Below are 25917 nucleotides of genomic sequence, written 5' to 3' on the forward strand. Positions count from 1 at the left end.
GGGCGGGTGCGGAGCGCCCTCCTCCCGGCGGGGGATGTTCCGGCCGCCGGGGGCGCGCCGCCCGTGGGAAGCGCGCTCCTAACGCCACCTGGGCGTCGCAGGGAGCGCTCGGCGCGGAGCGGGCGGCGCGGGGTCGCCGGGAACCGGGCAGGTAGGAAGGAGGAGAAGCGCCGCTTCGGGCAGGTCTGAGGAGCTTTTGTTTGTGTGTGTGTGTGTGTGTGTGTATGTGTATATGTGTGTGTGTGTGTGTGTGTGTGTCCTCCCCAGCGTGCGCGGCTGTCAGCCGGGGCCGGCAGCGCGGCGGGGCTCGCCGCGGGGAAAGTTGTGCGGACGGTCCCCGCTCCGAAGCGGCTGAGGAGCCGCAGCCGGGGCGGGGGACTGAGGCTGTGGCAGCGGCGGCGGCCGCCGGAGGGCTCCGCGTACCGCCGCGGGGCTGCCCCGCTCCCGGGGGGACTCGGAGGAGCGGCCGCTGCCGGGGGCAGCGCGGTGCCCGCCCCTGGCTCGCTGGGGTCGGGGGTCGCGGCTGCACGGTGCGGCGTCCCGTCCTGCGGCGGCTCGCCTCGGAGCTGGGCTCGACGTGTGCCGCCGGCTGTCGGGCTGGTCCCGCTGGGACAGCGAGGAGTGCGCGGCCTCCCCCGGGCAGGTGTCTGACAGTCCCCGCGGCCGTGCGGTGTCCGCTCCGCTCCGGATCAAGGAGGATCCTCGGGACTGCGCCCCGGAGTGCCCGCTGTCGTGCGGCTGGAGTTTGGGAAGGCGGCGGTGGGTAGGGCGTGCGCTGCCAGCGCACCCACAGGAGCGCCTGAAGCAGAGCCCGAGTGTTTACTTAAAACCAGAACTAGCCGTGTTCCCTTCGCTGTGTATGTCTCCGGGCAGAGAAACCCAAGCGGACTCGTGTGCAGGACTATGGATCCGCTCATGTGGGTTTTCATACTGATTAACTGCCTTCCGATTGCCTGGGATTACTTTGGGAAAACGCAAATCCCAGCTTATATCGGTGCTGACCATATATAGAAGTAGTCACAGACAGAAGTACTATAACTTCAGTGTTGCTGACACAGGTTGAAAAACTTCAAAAACAGCAAGAAAAAGCCGGGATTAGTCCTGAGGATGTTTTTGTCCAAGGGATATATTTTCCTGAGTTTGATTCCTACATTGACTGAATTTTTTCTACTTTTTGTTTGTTTGCTTACCTGTCCATACTCCTCAAAGTTAGTGAATGATATATTGATTTTATTTCGTTTGCCTCTGTTTAATCTGGCAGTGTTTGCTTTGCTTTCTTGTGTTGGACCAGGACTGCAGCAGGGAATGCTGCTTTTTCCGGAATCAAGCCTGGTTTGATGGCTTTCAGAAACGTGCCTCAGCTTGGAAAGCGAGCATGTTGCTCATATATTACCAGTTTTCCATGGCATGGAAGAAGTATTGTAGGGTTTTCTGATGTTGTGTGCTTTGTGCTCTCTTTTTGTTTTGTTTTTTTTTTTTAAAATACATTGGGTTGTTTGTTTTTTTAATAGCTCTACTATTACCAGAAGCTTTTATGTGTACATTATTGTCCTATGGAGTGATATGAAGACTACATTTTCCAGGGCTGAATCTCATTCAAAGTAATGTGCTTTTATTTCGGTGTCATGTGCATGTTAACAGGCTAGCTCCAGCAGTAGGGAACAAGAATCTGTTGACTTGAGCCGAAACACTGAAAACAATTCTCTTGGACTGTTTCGGATGTAGCAGTTTTGCTGGATTTTAGTAACAAAGAAATGAAATGCTCCAGGGGCAATCCAGTATGAAATTCATCTGACTTACTGGCAGCTATATCAAAACATGTTGCAAGTTCTCTTCTACTACTGCCATCAAAACCAGAAACTCAGTTTTGTATGTTTTCATGTTTAATTCAAAAGAAATAGAACCTAACCTAATTAATTACAGAAACTGTTATGAGTGTAAATTCACCTCATTTTCAAGTAGATGAATAGTAACTTTCTGGAGGGAGCTGATTGCATACGTTATATCATGCATCTGTATGTTGTCAAGTACAATGCATTTTTCTTTCTGTTACTGAAAAAAAATAATCTAAAATCATCTTACTCATAGAAATATAGTCTGCATCCAACAGCTTATTAATGTATTTTAGAGCTTGTTTTTGTATTTCAGAGCTGCAGTCTCAGAGGCAGGTTTTCATAGTGAAAACCAGCCATGACCATATGAAACATCATAAACACAGTGCCCAATGGTGCCTTAAATTACAGTTCTAGGTATTAGTGTTACGGAGTAAAATGTCTTGGTTAATTTGTAAGCTGGTCTAAAAAATTGTCACACTTACTACACTCTTTGTTCTAAACCTATAGCAGCTGCTCTAAAACTATCCAACCTCCCTTTCTTGAATTAGTGTATTTGGGTTTTAGTCTTAATGCCATGAATGTTTTCAGGGTCAAATCCTGAAATGCTAAAGAAAATCTTGTGATGACTAATGTGGAAATTTCTTCCACATGAATGCTACAGCGTTATGGTTCTTATGCTCATATCTTCTATTCTCCCTCAGTCTTCATTGTAGCAGACAGCCTAATTGTGTACTTTGTGCCAGCAATTACTGTGCTTACGCAATGTTATGTGACTCGAAGAGGAAGGGGTGCAAAAGGTGCTTGACACTAGGAAAACGTTTGAAGTGATCTGGATGACCTTAATTAATATTGTTCATTATCATATTATGTCTTGCTTGCCATTAAGGGGAGATGGTGTTCTGAGGAGGAAACAAAGTATCTGTGCAGGGTTTGAAGGCAATGAAAGCTCTGCTCAGTGCATGTAAATGCATGGCTGCTTAGTTTAGTATGAAATATGATAGAAGGGTTTACTAATGTTAATGGTATCCCTTACTGTAATGGCATATTCTCATTTAGTGAGGATATATAATTAATCTTTAAAATAGGGAGCAATATCTATAAGAATATATGGGGGAGGATATGCAATGCTATCTCAGTATCCTTATCTGTATTTAAGTACCATAGTTTGGGAATACGTAGCAGATGTTTTAAATGGATCTGTAAACTTGGAATAAAAAGTAGCAACCTGGTGACACCAGAAGTTGTCTGTTTCACAAATCCATTCATCAGTGTTGTTTCTTTATCTGTGACTCCTTTCAGGGTCTTTTTTCTATTGAAGAATATCAGTGCTGCTGGGCTGCATGGTTGCTGGAGATGTGAAACTGTCAGTGGTGCTGGGGGAGTGTCCGTCACCTACACCTCTACAAGCACAGATTGTCCTTCCCAGCCCACCCCACAGCATTGCAGCATATACCAGGCTATGTTCCTGATGGTGTTGGGGTGCAAAACAGTATAAATAAACTTAGTATAAGCCTGGTGTGCCATGATTAGATTAAGACCTCATGCTCAGGAGTTGTTTATGTCTTATTTTTGTTTTAAGAGAGGATAAGAGCAGGCTGCAACATTTTCTATTTCTTGTGCCTTGGTTGAGTGCCAGCAGAACACAACCTTGTCCATCCATGCCTGGCAAGGAGATGCAGTGAGGGCAAAGAGACAATCAATTCTTGTGAATGTAAAATGTTGAAATTACTGACTGTGAAATAGGTGACAATGAACGATTAACCCCCTTGAATATTCCAAGTATGTAGTTTCAGGCTGGAGGCACCTGTTGGTGTAAAGGAGGGAAGGCTTAAATGAGTTTCTTTATTAAATGTTTGCAAACTGAAGGCAAAGCCTTTTCTACAGTTGGAAAAATCTTCAGAAAAACTAAAGATGTCAGTTATATTACAAATGATAATCAGTGGCTGCATTGAGAGCTAGAAGTAGTTTCACACTTCTCTGAATTAATCTTGATGGAGATGGTTACAGAGAAATACTTAATAATACAGCTTCAGTATGGATTATCTGAAAATGTTTTCCTGGGTATGATTTGAAAATGCAGATGCTTGTCAATGCCGTTACCTTTCCTTCTCTGTTTTGTGCTTTCTTTCTAAAGATGGAGTAAAAAAAACAAAACAAAAAAAAAACCTGTTTAACTTAAAATAATTTCCTGCAAGCAAATTCAAAGTTTTGTTCATTTAGCCCAGTGCAATATAGCATTTTAGTCACAGTATCAGAGTTCCATGCACACTAAACATCAGATAAATTGTCTGTTTTTTGTTGTGAGCACTAGGCCTGATCTTGATCTTCAGGAGGTTGTGGCTGCTCTACTAGTTGGTAGTCAGTTCTTGTGGGATTAGTGAATATGACTGGGGGCTTCCAGGATTGTTCAGTTACATTCAACGAGTTAATGGACTTGTGCTCTATAATGATAAATATTTCTATAGTTTCTGTATTTTTCCTTTCCCAGTCTGGATATAAGAAGGCTGTGTGATGATGTGTAAGGTTAGTATCTCACCTTATTTGGATGATAATCTGTCCTCCTTCATTCCCATAGGAAGAAGATTAATTATGGCATACAAAGGTTTATAATAAAAAAAGTCAAAAGTTTACCTCTTACAAATAAGTTCACAGACAACTGAGAAATTCGAGTTATTAGGACACGTCTCTGTGTGTACATCACTTCTCTTAAAGAAAACAATCTAATCTTGGTGCCCAGGGTTGGCTGAGGGGCTTTGTACGATATTGTTTGCCCACTGAGCTGTAGCTGAGTTTGTGTGTAGCATTTTGTCCATTACTACCTTGTCTGATAGCATTAGGAGTACTGGAGCCAGATGCTGAGGGCTCTTCTTGGACCATTAAGGCTCCATGTGAAGTAAGGAGGGACAACTTTTCTGGTCAAGTGTATAAAATCATGACAACATACATCTTCCTGCAGCCTTGTTATTCCTGTCTGTTCTTCTCATAAGCAGGAGAAGACCCTTCCAGCATCTAGGATTAATGGGTTTTAAGAAACCTCAGACCTTCATGCAGGAATGCTGGGAGGCTATCAGCCATAGCACCTAGAGGAAATAAACCTGACAGTTTTGAAGGGGAAGAGTGCTATCTATCATCCACAAGGATTTATAAAAAGCTTCCATTATTTCATTGTGAAATAAGTAAATTTGAGTTCAGTAATTATGTGGGATTCTAATAGCGGGAAATACATTATTAAGGCTGTCAAATGATACATTAAAAAAATTCTCACTAAATACATACTGAAGAAGCAAAGCATTTCATTTCTTTCAGCCTTGCACTACAGGCATGTAGAGCCCCTCTATATGCTTTATAGGATTGAAATAACAAGCCAAGCCTTTTAAAAAAACCCCAAAACCTTAAATACCTTGTAGAAGGGCTTGGGCTACCAGACAACCAAATAATTTGGTGAGATAATAGCAGTCTTGGTGTAGTAAATTAATTATCTCTTTTGGTTTTGTATGACCTGGAAAACACTTGTCTGCTTCATGGCTGTTAATCAGGGATGAGAATAAGCAGGTCATTATCTTGAAGCAACATACTTTCATTCACTAAAAATGCCATAGGAAGGTCCCTGCAAAACACTGGAAAGAGCAGTGTCAAATCCTTAGAGAAAAAGTATTCAATTCCCCTTCCTGATACTCATGTAGAGGAGCTTGTCCCACAGGGTTCTGTTATGTATGAAAGGAGACACATCCCTGGGGTCTTATGGGAATTCCTGAAACACAGCAGAGGCTGAGTCTGTCTCGAGGTTTTTAAGGCAGCAATATTCATGCTGCATGTACTGAAGCATGAAATATCCATCATGCTTGCTTTTATAGCTGCAAGCTTTATATTGGTCACCTATGCAAAATCTTACTGGCTTTTTTTTATTTTTCCTTTTTTGGGGGGGGGGTGGGGCAAAAGCCTTTTTGCACTTTCCCATGTTTCTCTAGTAAAAATTGATAGTGCTAATTGCCACTTCTTTTATCATTAATTTCTGAATCAACACAAAGTATTGCTATAGCAACAAATCCTTTCGAACTTCACTGCAGACAATTAGTAGGAGAATTCAATCTCAATATGTAATAAGCCCAATTGTAAGAACTATTTGAAGGATTAAGGAACTTTCTTTTTAAAAAGAAGGGGCGTAATGCAAATACTCAAAACTGTCATGAAAGAACAGGACTTGAGAATTTCCAGCATTATCTTCTTATTAATCGTTTCCAGTTGCTGTACCAAGGTGCATAGTTGCTTTGAACAAAATAATTACAGCACACTGTGTCTCCTCCGAGAAAAAATATATCATTCTGTGGAATACTCTGGAGATTTTTATCTCTGATAATAATGTTTTGACATAAACCACTGCATCACTTCTCGAAGTGTGGTTGCTCTTCAGCCCTGACAGTGCATGTGCAGGAAAACCCTAAGTAAGTAGGTTTCAGGATTAGCTGGACAGCAAATAATCCAAATGTATGAAGTCAGAATTAGATGGTGCTTTATTTCTGCTTTTTCACCAGCTGAAGCATCTTTTTCATCGGAGTGGATTTCTATTTGCATTTTACCTTGTCATCTCTCTTGATAGCAGGCACACAAGGGGAGTTACACGTATATGCAAACACAAAAATCAGGAGGCATAAGGGGTGTGGAAGTACAAAATACCTGAGGAACACTGGAAAAAAAGGGAAAGGTCTGCAAGTTTGATTGATGTTATTACCTGTGATAGATATTGAGGTAGTGAAAGCTTGTAAATCTTTAGGGGGAGCTATGCTTCTAAGGATGCTGATTGCATTGAAAAAGGTTGTGTGAGAAGAAAGTATATGGACAGGTGAAGGGTAAGAATAATAAAGTCATAAGGAAATGAAGAGGGTAGTCGAAGGAAGAGCAGGACTTGTAAGAGGGAAGTCTGAAGGGAGCATCCTGGGATCCTGTGACTCTTGCATACATATAGGACAGAGAAAAGAAGGGGGAACTGTAAAAGAGCCAGAAGGAAATGGAACAATGTGACTTTAGGTGCTGAGTGGAGAATGTGGCTGTGGTAGACATCCTGGGAAGGACATGATGGTTTCCTGGGGAGGAAAGATTGTTCTGTGGATTCTTCCTTCACCTCATGAAGTGGGTGGCTTCAGAATGGTGCTTTGCTACCAAGGCTGCTTCTTCTCTTTATTATCTTATATGTATATCTTATTATTCTGTATATTATCAAAGTATGTTTCATTACTAGCAGTGACCCCACCAACCAGCAGACCATCTGTGCTTATCCTGGCCAGACTGTTTGCCTTGCAGATAATAATTGGGAGGAAATAAATACTGAAAATGTCATGGCGTGCAAGGCCACACCTCTGCAACTTTCTCCTGTCAGAACACCTCTTCTTGGAGAGCCCTTCAGAGCCCTCTGCACAGTGTCCAAGTTACCATTTTCAAGCAAAGTTTTAAATTTATTTTCAAGTTGTATCTCTTGGTTCTTCCTTTTATTAGCACAGTGGTTTGTTAACTAGGAAATCTTAAAGAAAATTCTTCAATAAAGGTTAAAAGAGCATTACAAAAGACAGCAGTGAAGAAATGCTGAGTGTCTTTTACTTCCAGGATTCTTGGAAGACAAATGATCCCTGGACTATTTATTTATGTAAATATTGTTCTAAAATATCTATCGCAGAAAGCATCTAGTAGCTCAAATAGCATCTGAGCAGTGTCTTTTAAGGAGAGATGAAAAAAAGGATTGAAGTCCTGTCTTTGGCTTGGAGCTGCTGAGGTAAATTCAAGAAAACTTAAATTTAGTTTGGAGGCTTGCAGGGGAGACTCCTGGATTTCAAATGTCTTTGTATTATTTTCCTGATCATTGTTTTGTATAAAATTATCTTGTATTTTCTGTGGAAAGAGATGGAAAAAATCCATCTTAAGAAAAAAAAAAAACCTCTGGAAGAGAGACTCTGTAGTGCCTGGATACAGTATAAAAAAAGCTAACAAAGAATGGCTTTAGAGCAAACACTGCTGAAAGGTCTACATTGAAGCAAATACGTGTGAAAGAGAAATTTACAGACCTACAACTCAAGGGGTAAAGGACTGTGCTGTAGAAAACAGCTGCTAGAAATACTGCTATACAATGCAGGTATATAAATAGAAAAGCAGTGAGAAAAGTTTGTAGCTCCCATTTCTGGAAGCTGCAGTTCAATAGCTGCTGGCTGTTGATGATGTGTTAGGCACATGGTACTGGTTGTCCTTTCCCTTGGTGTAAATTTGCAGTGTGATATGGGGATGCATCAGCAAGTTGAAGGCAGTGTCTGGCTTTCCTGTTGGTCGACAGTCCTAGGTGTGTGCCTTGGATTGTATGGTTTTTCCTTTCCAGTCATACATGCAGCTTTCCCTGGAAAAGCATAATGCCTAATAAGACTTTGAAATGAAAATACGACTGTCTGTTAGTCTTCCTCCTGTTCCATAGCTCCATTCAGAAAATTCAGTTGTTTTGTGAAAGCTAGTATATGGAAGGTGAAGATGAACTGTACTTTTCAGAAGCAGCAGACGGTGTTTATACTGCTCACTACTGAGTCAGTAATTTTCATTCTCACTAAGCTCAATGAAAGCTGTGTTTGTTTGCCAAAGGGAATGCTAAAGAGGCAAAAATATGCAAGCAAGATTGAAAAAAGGTTTATTGGGCTCATGTGGCTGGATTTTGGTAGCAGGGGGGATGCAGGGGCAGGCTCTTTGTGAAGCTGCTAGAAATTTCTCATATGTCAGATGAAGCCAGTGCCAGGCTCAAAGATAGTCCCACTGATGGCCAAGGCTGAGCCCATCAGAAATGGTGGTAGCACCTCTGGGATAACATATTCAAGAAGGGAAAATGTTACTGTGCAGAACAGAAAGATCAGTGAGGAAGGAGGGGGAGTGCAGGGATTCCCCAGCAGTCCCTGGTGAAGCAGCTGTCCCCCTGCAGCTCCTGGAGATCCATGGTGGAGCAGATACCCACCTGCAGGAGGCCTGTGGCAGAGCAGGTGGATGCTCTGGAGATTGTGACTCTGTGAGGTTCTTGCTGGAGCAGGCTTCTGGCAGGAGCTGTGGGCCCAGAGAGAGCAGCTCATGCTGGAGCAGCTTTTCTGTCCCAAAAGCCTGGATCAGGTTTCTGTGTGACCTTGAAGGGGACAGTTGGGGTGGCTCATGAAGAAGTGCAGCCCGTGGGACAGACTCAGCTTGTAGAAGTGGTTGAAAACTGTCTCCTGTGGGGGGACTCCATGCTGGAACAAGAACAGGGCAAGAGTGTGAGGAGTTCTCCCTCAGGAGAAGAGTGGGAGGATTTCTTCTCCCTGAGGAGGAAGATGTATTAGAGGCAATGTGTGATGAACTGTGAATTTCCCCTAATCAAGGGGAGAAAGTGTTTTTAGGATTTCACTTTAATCTTCATTATCCTAGCCCAACTTTGACAGGGAAAATTTTAGAACTTACTACCGAAGTGGAGTTTCTTTTGCCCATGATGTCAGTCAGTGGGTGATCTCTCCCTGCCCTTATTTTGGCCCTTGAGTCTTTCGCTGTATATTCTTTCCCCTGTTCAGATTAGGAGGGGAGTGATAGAGCAGCTTTGTGGGCACATGGTGTCCAGCCAGGGTCAACAAAAGGTTCATAAATACAGCAGTAGGCTGAAGCTTTACATGCTGAGGCTTTTCAGCATGTAAATCTGCTGCTGCTATCTGCCAGGATCAGCTCTTGAATTATGGTTATGGTAAAATTGAACTTTTAAATGCCTGAAATGGAAGAATGATGATTATGCAACTTTTGTAGGCTGACAGCAACAGTGAGGAGAAAAACCAAATATGATCTCATGTTAATTTGAAATAAAAAAGCTCATCTCACCTAATTTCCTTTTTCCACAGTTTTAGTATGCTTAAACAATTTCAACTTGTCATATTTTCAAGCTAGGAAAATGGAGTTTCGAAGATAAATATGATCAGGTATGTTGTTTCCAAGAAGAAAATATTGGAATTGAAACTATTTTAACGTACTGATTTCTGTTAATGTCACTAAATATCTAATACCTAGCAACCTGCTAGTGTTGGCATGCAGAGGTCTTAACCTTGTTACATCAGTTGGAAATTTTTGTGGTACAATGAATCAGGCAGGTGATCAGTATCCTTTTCTTTGTCAGATATGATGGACTTTTTTTCATTTGATATGTTGTTGCTCGGTGGATTGGTTTGTTTCTAGGAATAATGCACACCCTTTACAACAGCTGTACCGTCTTGCCTCTGCTTCTCTTAAATTTTGCTGTTGTACTGTTTTTATAGAAGGTTAGGAGAGGAAAGGTTCCTTTAAAAAACCCTCACCAAAAAAAAACCCAAAACCCAAACAAACAAAAACCAGACACAACCCCAAAATCTTATCCTTTTGATTTTATCAGATGGGAACATTTCCTGGATATGGCTCACATAATGGGATGGGTAATAATTTATTTGCATTGTATATTGATTTATGTAACAAGAACACTAGAATACTGAGGGCACTTGGGCTACAGTCTTTTGTGGTTGTGTGACTTGTATGACTCTTGATTCTGCTTTTTGATTCTAGTTGGAATTGGGTGTTGCAGTGTCATTAAGGAGAGTGTTTCTGAGTATTAATGTTGGGCATACTAAAGTCCTGGATTTCCAGGCTGGTCCTTTGAATTACTCATATTTTAATTTTTTTTAATTGACCATGTGATTGAAGTTGTGGTTGTGTTTCTTTTTGTGAGCATCTATTTTCCATTATACGTTTATTTTTTACTACTGTAAAAATAACATCTGATGGCCTTTCACCTGGTTTTTTAATTGGTAATACTGCTGCTCCTGACCTGAGAGTAAACAAAGTCCAGGCTTTGTGGACTCACTGGGAAGTGACTTGAATCTACAATGTTAAATTATTAATTTAATTTTTGTATGGATTGTGAAAATTCTTGCGTGTAACCCATGGCCAGTTGCAGGATAACATTGTTCATTTAGGGAAGGTAAGATAATTACCATACTGATTTTGGCAGAAGTACTAAAAAGAAATATTTCTCTAGGACATTTGAGAATTCTAATGATTAAGATGATAGGTTATGCTTGGGCCTGAATGTGTGTACTAGAAAACTGTAGAGCTGATATTCCCTTTTACCCTCCCGTTTCTCTCCTTCTCCCCCTCTCTCAATCTTTAATGCCAAGTGTCCTGGATTATTAATGATTAAAAGCAATGAATAAATGCAGAAAAGGTTCACTAGTCATGTTTGACTAGCTCATGCAGAAGGTTAAACTTAAAAGGTACAACATAAAGAGGAAGCACTGTAGAAGCGTTCTTACATTTGGTAGTTGTATTTATACACCATCTGACTGTTCCTATCTTGCTTAAAATTGTGGGGTGACACCAAACACTGTTAAGCTGAAGGTTGGGTTTTCTTTCTCTTTTGGATTTGGACAAATTGAGATTTCACTTTAGTCTATATTTCACTTTCTTTTACTTTTTTTTACACAAGGAGAAGTGTAAGGCTTTTTTCTGCCCAGTTTTACTTGTGTGTTTTTCTATAATTTTTTTTTGAGTTTTACATTTTTTTTCTACCAAGGATATTACTCTCTCTTAGTTAAATTGGAACAGAAATGTGAATGTTAGAAGTGTGTGGCCAGTTGGTCTTGTTTTAGCTAATGATGTGCTTGGACTGTACGTGTACAAAATATACTTCAAGGCCTGTCCTAATCAACTTAAGAAAAATAAATTGAAATAAATATCCCCAAACTATTTGCAGCTGTTAAATTATATTAATTTAAATGAGATTAAAGCTATAATATGTGTAGCTATTTTCATATGAAGATAAGCTTAAGCAATATTCTTCCTCTGATCCTAGTTCAGAGTAACAACCAGACCAGAACCTTTCATTTGAGGATTATAACTTCCCTTTTAAATTTCTAGTCATGTCTTTTTTTTTTGTGTTCATTAGTTGTATGTAATTTTTCCAAATATTCGTGTTTATATGTTATTTGCAAATTTGTTTCTGATGCAGTGATCCATATATTATTAAGACTAATGGGAATCATGGAACTGGAATAAACATTTTAAATAGGTAATTATGCACAAAATCATAAGAATAGAGGTTTTTATTCATAAAACCTCTGGTAGGAAGTTTTGGTTTGGAGTATGCTTTTTAATAGATGTCAGATGTGGAAAAAAACCATGAACTATTGGAGAAACTTGAGTGAAATATCACATATGGAATAGAATTGAGGTTCTCTGGGAGGAATCCCCATTCTGTTGTGCCTGTGAAGGTAAGAAAGTCATGTTCTGAATGAGCCTGTAAGAGTGAAAGATCCTTGATATAGTATAGCTGTATTAGTAGTACAATTAATGATGGATTTGTGTTATTTTGGCATTTTATCACTCCAGCAATATTTGGACAGAGCTGAGAGAGCTGAGTAATACACAGAACAAAGAGATGAGCAGCTAGTGACTCTTATCAGTGGGCTGTTGAAAGCTGCTTGGGGTTTCAATGATATTAATAGGTTATTTGGCTGCATTATTAAGTAGCAAGGCTTTACCTTGCTTCTAAATTCTTCCTCTCTGGATTTAGTGAAAGGTTATGTCCACTGGAATGTCATGTAAATATGTGAAAATGGCTTCAGCAGAACTGTGCAGAATTCTTTAAAATGGATAACTGACTAAAACTAAAAATATTCAGTAGCAAAACAGTTATTGAGTTTTTGATAGCCCTCTGAACTTTACCTAAATTGATAATCATATGAAGTTAACAAAAATTTCAGATATGGGCAAGGAAAAGGTAATTGAAATAAGGAAGTTATGTTCCTGAGTCTGTTCTGTCACCACAAGATGATACAAAATTGAATGTGCACAGTATGCTTGACTGAAAGGCAAGTTTTACTTCTGTAATTGTAAATATCATGTGCAAGCAACCATAGAAGTATATTGTGACATTTTATCCTGAGGAGCTTAATGTACAGAAATGTGTGCAAACATCAGAGTGGTTATGAATTAGCCACATCCCGTTAGCCCACAGTTACTTACATCAATTTGTAGCTCCTCTGAAATCATCTACAGAATACCAAATATGTGCACTCAGCTTGTGCCACCCCTGAGAATTTTAAATAACTACAGCTGAAGCTCTTTAGGCCTCTTGAGGGGGGGAAAAAAAAGAAAGCACTCTGTAAGCAAACCTGTGTACCAGCTGCTTTGCTTTCCTTTTGCATACCCTTGGTGTTAGACACTTCTGGTTCTTTCAGTATTGTTTGTTGATCCTTCTGAGAGGGAAGTCACTGAAAATGTCAGCTGAGTGTTGCAGTTTCCATACTGGAAAAGCAAGTGTGTAAGCAGCGAATTGTGAATGGGAATTCACAATTCACTGTTGATATTTAAATGCTTTGACTACCAATCCTGTATTTCAGGAGTTCCTTGAAATTGTTGTAACGAGAGTTGAGCTGAAATACTCAACACTTCAAATGCTAAGAAGTGACTTTATTACATAATAACTTCAATAAGAAACATGAAAGAAATAACTCTGGCCTGGGGAATTAGTTTACTCTTCTGACAAAGCCTGTAAAGATTGCTCAACTAGCTACAGTCAAGGGAACTTACCTGATTTTTCAGGCATGACCTATGAATCTCTGCAGTTCCTCAACAGCTACATTACTGCCTCAGGAAACTTTTTAACTCTCTAGCTCAGACAGCAGATGGACATGATACTGTCTAATTTTCACTGAGTTAGTGCAGTGGGATTTCCCTTTTGCTGTTCCTGTTAATCTTCTAGGTGTAGTTAATATTCAGAGAAAAGAGCCGAGGATAGTTATCTTACTGCAGAGACAGGCTGGCTGGCCACCCAAGAGAGTTTAAAGTTTATAATGACTTGAGTCAATGAGAAGGAATTGGGGAAGTTTAAATTTCTGTCATTCATAGATCTGAAGTGCAATGCTTTCAAACTTGGGCATTATCTTTATGCCTTAAAAATCTAGACAGATATTTTAGTTTCCGTGAGACAGTGAAAGTTATCTGATAGTGAGGTATGGGCTCCTGGGGGCAATGGCAAGCATGAGATAATGGGAAGTGGTGTTGAAATAGTTCCCTAGCATTCATCCCTGACTTGGAAGCATATAAACATTCGCACAGGCACTTCTCAGTGAGGAAGAAATGTCAAGATTTGGCTCTCAGAAGTCTTTGTATATAATTTTGACATGACTCTATCATGGTAGGATACAGCTGTATCCCAAAGTACTTGTGAATTTTTAAACTGCTGGTTACTAATAAACCTTTAAGGATTTAATTTTTTTTGTCCCCCTACTTCAATTAAAAAACTCCTCCCAAAAATTTGCTATAATTCTGTGGAAGCTAATCTGATGAAACATTGACCCTGATGTGGGTCATATGTTTGTGTTTTTTCCTGGGTGTTGAGCTTGAGGAAGTACTTTGGAAGTGTGTTTCCAGTTTCTCAGCCACCTGTTACAGCTTTCTTTCTTGAAACTGTTTGTTATTTCTGAGGCTGAAGTGTATTTCTTGCTAAACTATAAGGCTGTAGTAGTCAAATATTTCCACAAGCTGAAGGGTTGCTGAAAACAACTTTGGTGACAAATGTAAGCCGGTACTATGTGTCAGTATAGCAGGTGTGTTTCACCATTAATGTGAACTACAAGCAGAACCATAAGCATGTCACAGGAGAGAAGCAAATTGTGTATGTCAGAGAAAAAAAGAGTGAGTACCACAAGGCTGGTTGTGGATTAAGGCATTTGGAAACCCTTTTACAGGGAATTGGGTAGATTTAGCAGTGCTCTTTTGCCATAATCAGGATGTAAAGAATTCCTCTGTATGCTCAGACAAATTGATTGTTCCTTTTTGTGTTTTTTTAATCTGTTTGAGTCTGCTCTGTGCAAAATGTGTTCCTCAGTTCCCCTTCTCCAGCAGATGCACAGTAGTCTGGCAGGGCAGCAGAAGGGATGGGGACATGGACAGCAATTGCCAGGCCGTCACAGAACATTAATTTTACCTAGATAATACTTTGGCCCGTGATTAATACAGGTCGCTGCTGCCTGTTCATGTTGTAGATCATGCTGAAAATTGTACAATGACAAGTACAATTTCTCTGAGTCATTTTGACTCCGTGGCTTAAATAATCATTGTTGAAGCACAGTAAGGAAACTGTTTATTTTGAGAATGTTTCCAAGAAGTGCTAATCCCCTTTTGGGGTAAATGGAGGAGTTTCTGCTATGGGGTTACTCTTAACTGCAGAAAGCAGTCAGCTTGAATACTGAAAAGGAAACAGAAAATATAGTTGTTCTACTTTCTCAGGAGGTAAAGTGGTAAAATTTCTTTGGATTAGGTAGATATGCTCTTTATCACAAGAGCTGAGTGGAACATCTTTGCAGGTCAAGATATGAGTTGATCAGGCAAAAAAATGTGCTCTTGGGAGAAGAAAAGACCAGGAATGCTTAGAAGCAGTCTAGCTCAATGCCTGCACATCAGTAAAATGAATCACTGGATAGGAAGGGGGAATCATTAGCTTAGGGACAGATCATTCATTTGCCATACAATGCCATACATAGCATCAGGTGCCTTGTTCTAAGGAGTTTTCAGTATTTCTCCTTTTCCCAGGCTTGTAGATTACAGTTGTACTTTTTGTAACCACCTAGCACATACCTGAGCAAGAGCTGCAGCCTTGCTGTCACATCCCTCTTTATTTCTTGGTAAGCATCCCTCTTTCTGTCTTAATTGTAAGTCAGATGTTTTCTTCCTCCATGTATTTTATTTCATTTCCTATCATGGCATAGCTTCAACAGGAAGGTCCAGTGTCTGTGTCTCATGAAGTGAGTGGCCTGGGGGATGGCTGCATCCCCTGCTGTCACTGCACTGACCACTGAGCAGCCTTCCAAGAGCCATGCTTGGTCTTGGGCTTTTCAGGTAACCTCTGCTTTGCCTGAAAGCTCTAAAATGTAGAAATCCTGGTGCTACCTCAGGAGTAGCTGGGCTGTCTGTGAAGCAAGGAGAGGAGCACAGCTAGGGCTGACAGGCTCTGTGTGTACCTTGTTCCTGTTCATCATTCAAAGCCAAGGAGAAAATTAAAGTCTCAGCTGTGTCCTTGGAAAGTCAGAAATGAGCGTTTGAACCCATGGGTTCCAATCTGTGCTGCCCCTGAGGATACTGTTTGGCCTGGCTGATAACTGTAAATTCTGTGCATGGACTTTTCTTTCAGATATAAGTCTTTTCATGCCTTTTCCCTGCTGGTTGAGTGTAACGTATTTAGTTGTCAGAAGATGATTCAGTGTGGTCTCAGTTTTGCCATTAAAAAAATCTTGAAAAATAGTAAATTGGGTTGAAACCAATTGATTGCAAAATTGAATGTTGGCTTTACAGTTTCATTTAAAAGACAAAATATTTTATATTTCTGAGTTTCTTGTGTGGTTATATAAAAAAAAAACCAACAAAAAACAAAAAATTGTGTGAAAGGATTAAAAGTAAAGTCATTCCAAGTCATAAAGCAAAACAAATTATTTGTTGAGAAGATTCACAGCAAAAAATACTAAAAAAAACCACCCAAACCAAAAATGCAAGCCCTTTGTGCATAGTTGTAGTTATAGTAGAGGTTATAGTGCTGGAAGTTGTTTACTGGCACCTTCTTTCAGGAGTGATGACTAAATGCATGTGTATATAAGCACAGTTCTGTAAGCCCTACTTCTTGTTCATAATGCAGGAGTCTGGCAGGATCTTCCATAAATGATAACTGCCCTTCAGTTTTAATTACATGGACAGAGATGTAATATGTCTCAAAATTCCCTTCTTGTCATCATGTACTGTTATGTGAGAGGATTTTTTTGCTCATAGGACCAGGTAACTTGCATTGGTGTACAAGTGGGAGTAGGAAGAAAAGAGCTCTGTTCGCTGAGTCCCATATAATTACATTTAAAATGATGAATGAGTCAACGCTAAGTTATCTGGGCATCTCTGCACACTTGGAGGTTAGTATAGGTACAGTAATTGCATTTCCTAGATAATTTTCTTATTCTTTCTATGTAAATGTTTGCAAGAACACAAAACTTGCATTCAGTAATAACTCTATCACTAGGCAAAAAATTAACATCAGAAAGCTCTTCCTGGTATACTTAATTCCATATACAAAGTACTTGACTAATTTGGCCACAGAAGCTGTTCCATTCTCTCATGCACATATATTCTTCATTGCTTTGATATCTCAGGGAATTTTGTTCTTGGGTGGAAGTAAACAAAAATGTTCCATCCGCTATTTTAAGCAACAAGTGGAAACTTTCATGGGTGAAACAAAGAGTTGAAATATAAACTTAAACAGCTTTCAACTTTAAGTTCAATTTTGAGGTTATAAGCTGCTTTTGTAAGACTTCACTGTAGCTTCATTGCTTCTTACAGATGCAGGATTTTGTATGACTGCAAAACACTGTTAGCATTTCCCTAAGGTAACAGGAGGGAGAGGGGACTTGTCTGAGAAGACTGAGGAGCTGGAAACCTTCACTCATCCATTTGAAGTCTCTGTTGCCTTCTGTAGTGGGAATCAACTGGTAAAGAGCATTTTACTAAAATCTGGCTGTCTGCTGTTTTCTCATTCATCTTGACCAAATTTTTGGTCTCTAGTAGGTGCTTTGTACATTGAGTCCAGAAAAACTCTGCTCTTGCCAAAAGCGCTCTGTAGGTGCTATAAACATCCCATTTTGTTTATATCCTCAGATTTTTGCAGGATCTTGTCTTGTATTACTCACTGTCAAAGCAGAAGTTGTAACTACTGATGTGCCTCTTCTGAACTCCTGTTTTTGGTTTGCATTTAAGCTGAAGGTGCCTGCAGTTGCATGTCATGTTTAGTATGCTGCTCTGCTGTAGAGATAACAGCCAAATAGAGATACTAATCCGTAGTGTGAGAGTCATAAAATAACCATACAAAGCTCATAATGATCCCAATTCGTCACTTTGGATACTAAGTAGACTTTTCTGGGGTGTCAGTGTAGATTTGTAAGAAGTAAGTTGAATATCATTTTGATCATCATATGCTTAATTGAGATGAATGATGCTGGAATTGATACAAACGTTATGCCCAGTCCTCTCCCAGAAACATGCTTGAGGGAAATGTGCACTGAACTCTTCCTCTGTAAGAGGCAAAAGAAATTAATTAATTCACCTCTATAGAAAGAGGGACCAATTAAGTTTAGTATGTTGGACTTATTTTTGTCTTGATATTCATATAAAAAACCTTAAGAGGAAAAGCTGGTAGCTGTTGCTATGCAGGTATATTAGCATTTTTTAGTGCAGTTTCAACTGCTTACATCTTTCGGGTTTACAGCACTTATGTAAAACATGAAATAGAATGTTGCAGTATTTTTGGTCTGTTGTGTTTTTGTCCTTAGCATCATTTTACTTAGTCTGAGAGAAGTGTTTATCTTTTCTAAAATCGTATTTTTATTGTGGTGTTTTAAGCTCTGAAAGCATGATGGACTGCAAGGCAAGAATACCTAGATTAAAGTTCAATTTATTTTGAGCCTAGGGCTATAGAACCAGTACTAGGGCAGCCTGAATAAAAACATTAAATTTTTGAAGACACTCCCACTCTAATATGGTTTGAATTTTCTGTCATGGACCTTTTCTCTTTAATTACTCCATTTCTTAAAATTCTTTTAAAATAATTGCCATTTGGAAAAGTGAAAACCTGCCCCAGGTGAGTTAAAGATTTTGTATATATATATACACATATACACATTTATATATAATATATATGCAATATATTTCTAGATTTATTTTAATTTTTAAGTCACTCATCTCTTTCTTTCTCTGACTTAAATTCTTTTTAGTTGGTATAAACAATGTATGCTTGTATTATTATCAGAACCCATTTTGAGTTGGAGCAAGTAGGAAATAAAATGTAACCTGAGAAAAATACTTATTTTGCAGCAGGGTATCAACAGATACTGTCAAATGCTATGTTTTAATAGCCCATTCCGATACCTACCTCTGAAATTACTGATACTGTTATCATTGCAATAAGGTTTTTCTGTGAAACTTGACATAGGTATGGAACCACAGCATTGCCTCATTTTAGTTTCCAAACTGGGTTAAATACTACTCTAACCATAATTATACTAGTCTGGTAATAGCCATGGATGTCGAGGAGATGAAATGGTAGCATGCAGGAGGAATGCTGTTTGTGGGGATGGTTGAAGCACAAAGCCTTCTGGTACAGCTGAACCTTTAAAGTCCACAAGGATGATGACACTTGCTCCTGAAGCTCAGCAGCCTCTGAGGCCATGTGCAGGACATGTAAACCTCTCACCTTACACCATGTGCCAGTCAGGAGAGGCAAGGATGCATTTAAACCACAGTCATGATACGGTTTTCTAAACTGAAATTTTGTTGCCAGGCAAAGCTTAAGGATTGTCTCTATGAAGGTCATCAGATATCTGGTGACAAATAAACAAAGATTTGATTTTGAAAGCATAACTTAAGTTTTCATCACCTCTGTGATGGTTCTCACTGCCAGGCTTGTGGGTTTTTGTTGCAGTAGTGATTCCAATAATAGCAATTTCCATAAAGAGACCATTTCATGTACACTGCTTGGTTCTCTTCACCTGAAATACCTGTCTAATGAAAAATGTCTAAAAAAGCTCATAGAGAAAGCTTTTGTCTATGACATGAGAATTTGTCACACCTTTTTGCATGCTGTGAATTACCTAGCTTAGTTACTTTGTATGATGGTTTGCATAATTATGCTTCATCAATATGGGAATTTGTTAAACATTGTGAAATGCTATGAAAGCACTCCAGCTTTCATATATCTCTTTTAAAAGGGCTAGTTTAAAACTAATTCACAGGCGCAATATTCTAAACTCAATGAGATACTTGTCTCCAATTTTTGCATGCTGTTCTCCTTAGGATTAGATGAAACTCTCCTCACGTATCATTTGTTAATGCACTTTAGAAAAGAGCTGGAGACATTGCTTCAGCATTTCCCTACTCATATACATCTCTTGTTTTGTTCCTGTATATTAGTACTGATAGTTGTTTTTTTCTAAAAAAATATTTTTACTTGACATGAGTACCTTTGCTTTTCCTCTTTGGCTATGGTAGACTCTTTCTGTTTATTCTACTGAAAGCATAAGTGAAAGTTACATCATGGTAAAGTAATCTTTACATGCATCTTGAACTGTTAGTGTGCCTTGCTCTCAGTTTCCAGTGTTTTTCCTTGAAAAATTGGTCAATTTCAAACTCCATATTTCCTTTAAAATGTAATGTTATTGGATTAATTTCCTGTGAAATAATAAAAATGTTGCTTTCATCTATTCATGGGAAAAAATACTGATTGAAATTTAAGCCTCCAACGAAGACTACGGTCAACATCTAGAACTAACTCTAAAGGTGGTTGTATGGGGGTTTGTTTGTTTGAAATTTTTACTTCATAAAAGTAATTTTAAGGTAGTACTTTCAGTTTATGGGTGATCTTTAAAGAAACATTTAGGAGAGATTTCTTTTGTTGCTTAGAAAGCAGAAGAGATATTTACAGGTTTTGCTTTGTTTTTTTTTTTAGTGCTTCCAGTTGTGTTTGTGGTCTCTTGTAAATTTAATGAACTTTCTTGGTCTGAAATACCTCTTGGAATAAATGAAATTTACAACTTATTCTGAAATAATGTAGAGAAAGGGATAGGCATGTTTAGTCAGGAAACATGAAAATAAATGAGGTAAATTTAATTGAGGCTGACATTTTAATCTCTGTCTGAGTAACTGTGGTATATTATGAAGGCTGCTGCGCTGTCTCACATAGTGGCTTTTATCTGTTTAAAGCATGGCAGTTGTTAATGTGTGTTGTGTCCTGGCTTGTTTAGAAATTAAAGCTGACCCAAAGTAAAATGTAGCTGCCGTTTTCTAAAAACTGCTCATTTTGCAAAAGTTAGTTCTTCTATATTTGTTTTTTAAATTCATCTTGGAAGTGAACTTTGATCCATTAAATTAGTCCACACTGTGCTTATGTACCTAAGGCCCACTACTGCAAAGTTTCACAGTCAGGTGGCTTAGCTTTCAGCCGTGGGAGGATGCAGACCCTTACTACCTCCCCTTCCAGTGTATTTTAATTTTACCGTTCCTTTGAGTAATTCTGCTTTATTTTAGTGCTTCTAGTCTCTAGAGACAACGCAACAGAAGGAATGAGCACCTTGAGTGCAGCTCAGAATTCCGGAATTTGTGTCGAAACAAATTTATACTTTGCCTGTTAAGTGATAGTTAAAAAATGTCTTGATGTTCTAATATTCCTGCCACAATACAGTGAAAAGTGAAACAGTGTGCAGAAGGCTATATATCCACTAGTACTAAGTGATTTGGGAAAGGGAGGGATACAAAAACCCAATGCTGCCTGCAGTGAATGAATGTGGACTGGAAAAGATAATTAAAGCACTAGGGAGCTTCCTGATTTCTGTGGATTGGAGAGCATTCCTTCCCTTGACTCCTTCAGACGGGTCTGGTCGCCTCGGAGATTCTTGACTGTCCTGGTAAGGACTCTGAAAGAGCTGGCTGGGACTGGTGCTGGGAAGTCAGCCCAGGCTGTGCAGCCAAGAAAGGAAGGAAGGTCACACAGAGGGAAAATATGTGAGCAGTCTGAGGACCTGTTCACCTGCTAGAGGAAGACGGTGTAAGATGAGTCTTCTGTAACTGCACACAATGTTGAAAGTTAATCCTTTGGGGGAATATGTGTTCTGTGTATGGACTGGAAGGCAGCACAGCTTTTGTAGTTTGTTGGTGCTTGCTGGGAAGAGGCAGAACAGCTTTTGTTCCTTGCTTCCAGGACAGGTTATATGTTATTTCTGGTGAGGCCTAATATAAAATGAGCAGTGACAGAAGCAAAAAATGGAAGTTGGGAGTGTGCTCATCACTTTATTGCACTAACTACATTACCAATAAAGCATATGCTAAATGGATTAAGAAAAGGATGCCGTCTCAAAAACAGCTCTTCAAAAAGAGGCCTCCATCTCTTCAGAGCCTTAAATAATTTTTGTTAATGATCTAGAAACAAAGATTAAATCATTGACAATTATGCTGTCTACACATTTTATCAAAACAGTAAACAGCTATGATGGTGAAATCAAAGGAGTTTCACAGCTAAAGCAGCCAGTTTCTAAAACTGAGGAAATCATATACTCTGATCATAAGCCTGGGAATCACAGTGAAACACTTGGACTTTGAAAAGGTCCTTGTCCCCTAGGTGGTGCTGTAGAAAAAAAAAGATTGTAATATTTGTATATTCATTATATACAATGTATGTATGAGGATATGCATAAATATATATGGGAATATATGTATATCTGTTTGTATATATATATATATATATATATGTAAAAAACAGTTGGGATTGGTGAGGCCGACTGTGTGAATAACATTGACTGTATGAATTGAAAACAAGTGTTAATGAGGAAGAAAACATTGAGAAGAGTGTTCAAAACTTAAGATAAATGTCTCTGGAAAAAAACACAACAAAGCAAAACTTCCTAAGTTTGCTAACAAAAACAAAAATTGGAAGTTAACACAATAATGGCACAGAGGAATTTTGAAAAAAAAAAAGCCAAGTGTTAATACATTTTCTTCTCTAATGTGATGATTTAGATGCAGGATGACTGAGAGCAAAGTCCAGATTTTAGCCTCAGAAGAGACAAGTTACCAGAATCAGCGGAGGTTCTCCAGCCCCGAGCACTCCTTCATCACACCTCTGTGCTATGCTGACAAGCCTTCTCTGGCAAGCTAGCACTAGCAGACCTAAATACAGCAGATTAAATGACTGAAGTGAGATTTGCAACATACAGGAGATCAGAAAAAAAGAAAAAAAATCTTTGTGTTTAGATATAATATCTTCTGACCTTGAATTTGGTTAAATGCTGTTACATCTCAAAGGACTGTTCTTGGCTGTTGGCTGCTGTTTTACAGTAGAAGGAGTAATGGTTTTCAGAGGTTAGATTCAGACTGGATTTAAGAAGGATGTTTTTTACAGTGAGGGTAGTGAAACAGTGGAACAGGTTTCTTGGAGAGTTAAGATACCACATCCCTGGAAATACGGTCAGGTGAGATGGGATCTGAGCAACCTGGTATTCAATCTAGTTGAAATTGTACCTGTCCATTGCAGAGGGCTGGAATATATGACCCTTAAAGCCCAAAATATGACCATTCCTGCCCAAACTATTCTATGATTAATTTGTCTATGGAATGGTATGATTGCCTTGCTAATGTGGTGGTTTTGGTTAAAATATGGTTCAGTTGCATTGGCTAGCATCCCTACTGGACACATTGTCTTAGTGGCTCCAGTATCTGTCTGATCACAGACCACTTATTTTCTTGTTATGTCCTCATTACCCAGGATTTAGTTAACCTTCTAGAACAGCTATTATTATTATCTCAAAATAAAGTGGGAAGAAAAGAGACACTCTTCTAGAAAACTTGTATTCAGTTTAAGTCTGATTCTTTCTTTTGCCTTGGTTTTATATCTTTGAAAGGGACACAAAAAAATCTTCTTTGAGCATTTTTTTTTTTTCAGAAAGTTTAAAAAAGGGTAAAAATTGGCATTTTTTGCCTTGCATATTTGCTGTATTGTGATATTATGGGCATTTAATATATTTAAGTCTTTGAGCACTGTTAGTTAAAGAGGACTGCTTAGTATTTCTTTGAAGTAATATATTCTTGTGGAAATAAAGCTTTCAGAGTTTACTTAGCAGTGTATTTTGGTTTTGTGCTGAAGCTCTAGCTTCAGCTATTAGAGCAGAAATCTGGAAAGCTTTATTTAAAGCAGGGAAACTTTTGTTTTGATAAAAAACAAAGCTAATTCATTATCCCAAATCTGTGTGTTTCCTTGCTCCTGCTTTAACAAATTGTGTAGGAAAATAGCTCTTCATAACATTTAGTTTCTCAACTAATGGTAAAACAAAGAAATACCTAATGAATATCCTAGTCTCAATTTTTATTGTCATGGCTCAGAAGAATTGAAGATGATGACACATTAGCCTTGGTGTGCTAGTTGTTTTGGAGGAAACAATAAGGGAATAATTCTTTGATCTTGCACTAATAACCAGAAGATGTTTAAATTACAGCTTCCTTTCATGAAACAATGATTAATTAGTGTGTTAATAATTTCTATTCACTTAAAGAAGATTAAGTAAAAAAAATTCCCCTGTGCTTAAAGACCAGAAAAATATTTTAAAAGTTTAATGAGGGTTAATTAAAAATGCTGATTTTTTCAGTTGCTCCTGAGATTACATCAGCAGTAAACTACTTACCTAAAAAAATTTTCACTAAGGTTAGTTATTAGTGGTAGTTGTTTCGGGGGTTTTTTTGGTTTTCTTGGTTAAAACTTCCCAAACCACTACTGTTCCTTCTTATCACAGCAAACTTAAAAGGGAGCAGCAGTGGAAAGAGATCTCTTTTGGTCTGTACCCACAAATGATGCTGTTTCCCCTACTACACCAAATGCTGCCAGGGACTCTTCATTCTACTGTGAGAAGAGGGGAATGGCCACTTCTTTACAATTTGTCTGATGAAAGACAGTTCTTGAGGAGTTCTTGAAGAAAAAGACCTGTTTACTTTCATCAGTTCCCATTCAGTATCTCTGAATAGATGGGTGGCCTCTGAGCAATTGAAAAATGTTAAAAAGGAGCTACCTGGCAGTTTTTTCTCCATTGTATCATTCAAGTAATTTAAAAGAAAAGTAAGGAATACAAAATTAATTCAGGTAATGTAATTCAGCAGCTGTTTTGGATATGTTAGTATGCTAGAAATACTACTAAAATAAAGGAAAGGATATTCAGGCTGTCAACTTACAGCACGGATCATGCAGTAGTATTATTTTTTTATACTCTCACCTTGTGGAAGGAAAGAAGATAAAGGGAATGCAAGGCCTGTGTGCTGGTGTGTTCCTTATGGCTTGCTCAGCTGTTATGCTATTAATCACTATGCTATTTAGTCTCTGGGGGAGTTTTGTTTCTCATCCAGGAAATGGTGTTGTGTATTTATTGAAAGCAGTGTTCCATAGGATTTGGAAATTTATAATTTTTATTTTTTTTTTCTCTTCTACCTCGCGTGCAATGTATTTCCTGAGGTCAGTACATGTGTGAACAAAGAAGTTATTTTTGTGTTATTTTCTGTTCAACGGTTAAATCATTACCTACTGATCCCTTTCTTAGGTCTTACGTGCTTTTTATCTTGATGTTTGAATTTCTCACTGTCTGTACCATAAATTTTGGTTCTTTTTGTAAGGTGAAATGCTGAGAAAAATCACTGTATTATCAGGGATTTGTGTGGTAGTAAAGGTAAAACATCAAAATCACAGAATTATCTCCCAAGGATGCTTTGTTGTTGCAAGGAAAAACAGCTCTCAAACTAAAAGCTTCCACTTGAGTTCTGTGAGGGTGCTTTGAATGGCAGGATGGTCCAACCTCTCAAACATTTTTTTCCCCAATCAAGTTCTTAGTCAAATATAGATAACTGGGCTCTGTCTCAGTAAGTCTTCTGAGTATTTGTGGCTTCAAAATCTTTATGTCTGTGGTGCAGCTTTTATCAACCCTTTTTTTCCCCCTTTTTTTTTTTTTTTTTCACTCCTTCTGTTGGCTGTCATTCATTTTTCTTATTTATTCTGTAGACAGTTTGAAAAAAAACCACAAAGAAATTAAGGAACAAAACATTTTTGGCCTGATTGTTATGCTGTCTTTTATCTCTGTTGACATACTGCCTTTTAAAAAGTCAAAAAAAGGGCAATGCATTCCTTCCTTCTTAGGATAAATGCTTGAAGTAAATGTAAGGTGGGATGGGTTGGGAGCCAGGAGACTGGGTACTCTTGTCTCTCCTCTGTGAACTGAGGTTGGTTGTTCTGGGCAGCTCACAGTCCCTGTTGACCAAAACTTCTGGTCTCATTTTTAATGTTGGTGTAACAAGCACTTTGTGTATATTTAACTGGTGCTATACTCAATCATTGGAGTGAGTGTTTGAAACAGGCATCAAATCTCAGCTGTTTAGCATGCTTTGATCTCATAAAACTTCTGGCATGAATGTGCCAAATACATATTCAGTGGTATCTGTTAACATCTGACTTCCTTAGTAGGGCAGAGTT

General features: G+C 38.9%; 1 protein-coding gene across 2 annotated transcripts in view; it reads left to right on the forward strand.

Annotated features, from left to right (window-relative positions):
- The first annotated feature begins 29 nt into the window (after positions 1-29).
- CHRM3 (cholinergic receptor muscarinic 3) overlaps positions 30-25917 on the forward strand; it is a 265832-nt gene continuing 239944 nt past the window's right edge. The window contains exon 1 of one of the 2 annotated variants that reach the window (XM_015622920.3): positions 30-151. The gene's annotated coding sequence lies outside the window, so the exon portion shown is untranslated. The remainder of the gene's footprint in view (positions 152-25917) is intronic. The other variant, XM_015622919.3, reaches the window with a different exon arrangement.

The sequence above is a fragment of the Parus major genome, chromosome 3, assembly GCF_001522545.3.
Source record: "Parus major isolate Abel chromosome 3, Parus_major1.1, whole genome shotgun sequence".
NCBI lineage: Eukaryota > Metazoa > Chordata > Aves > Passeriformes > Paridae > Parus > Parus major.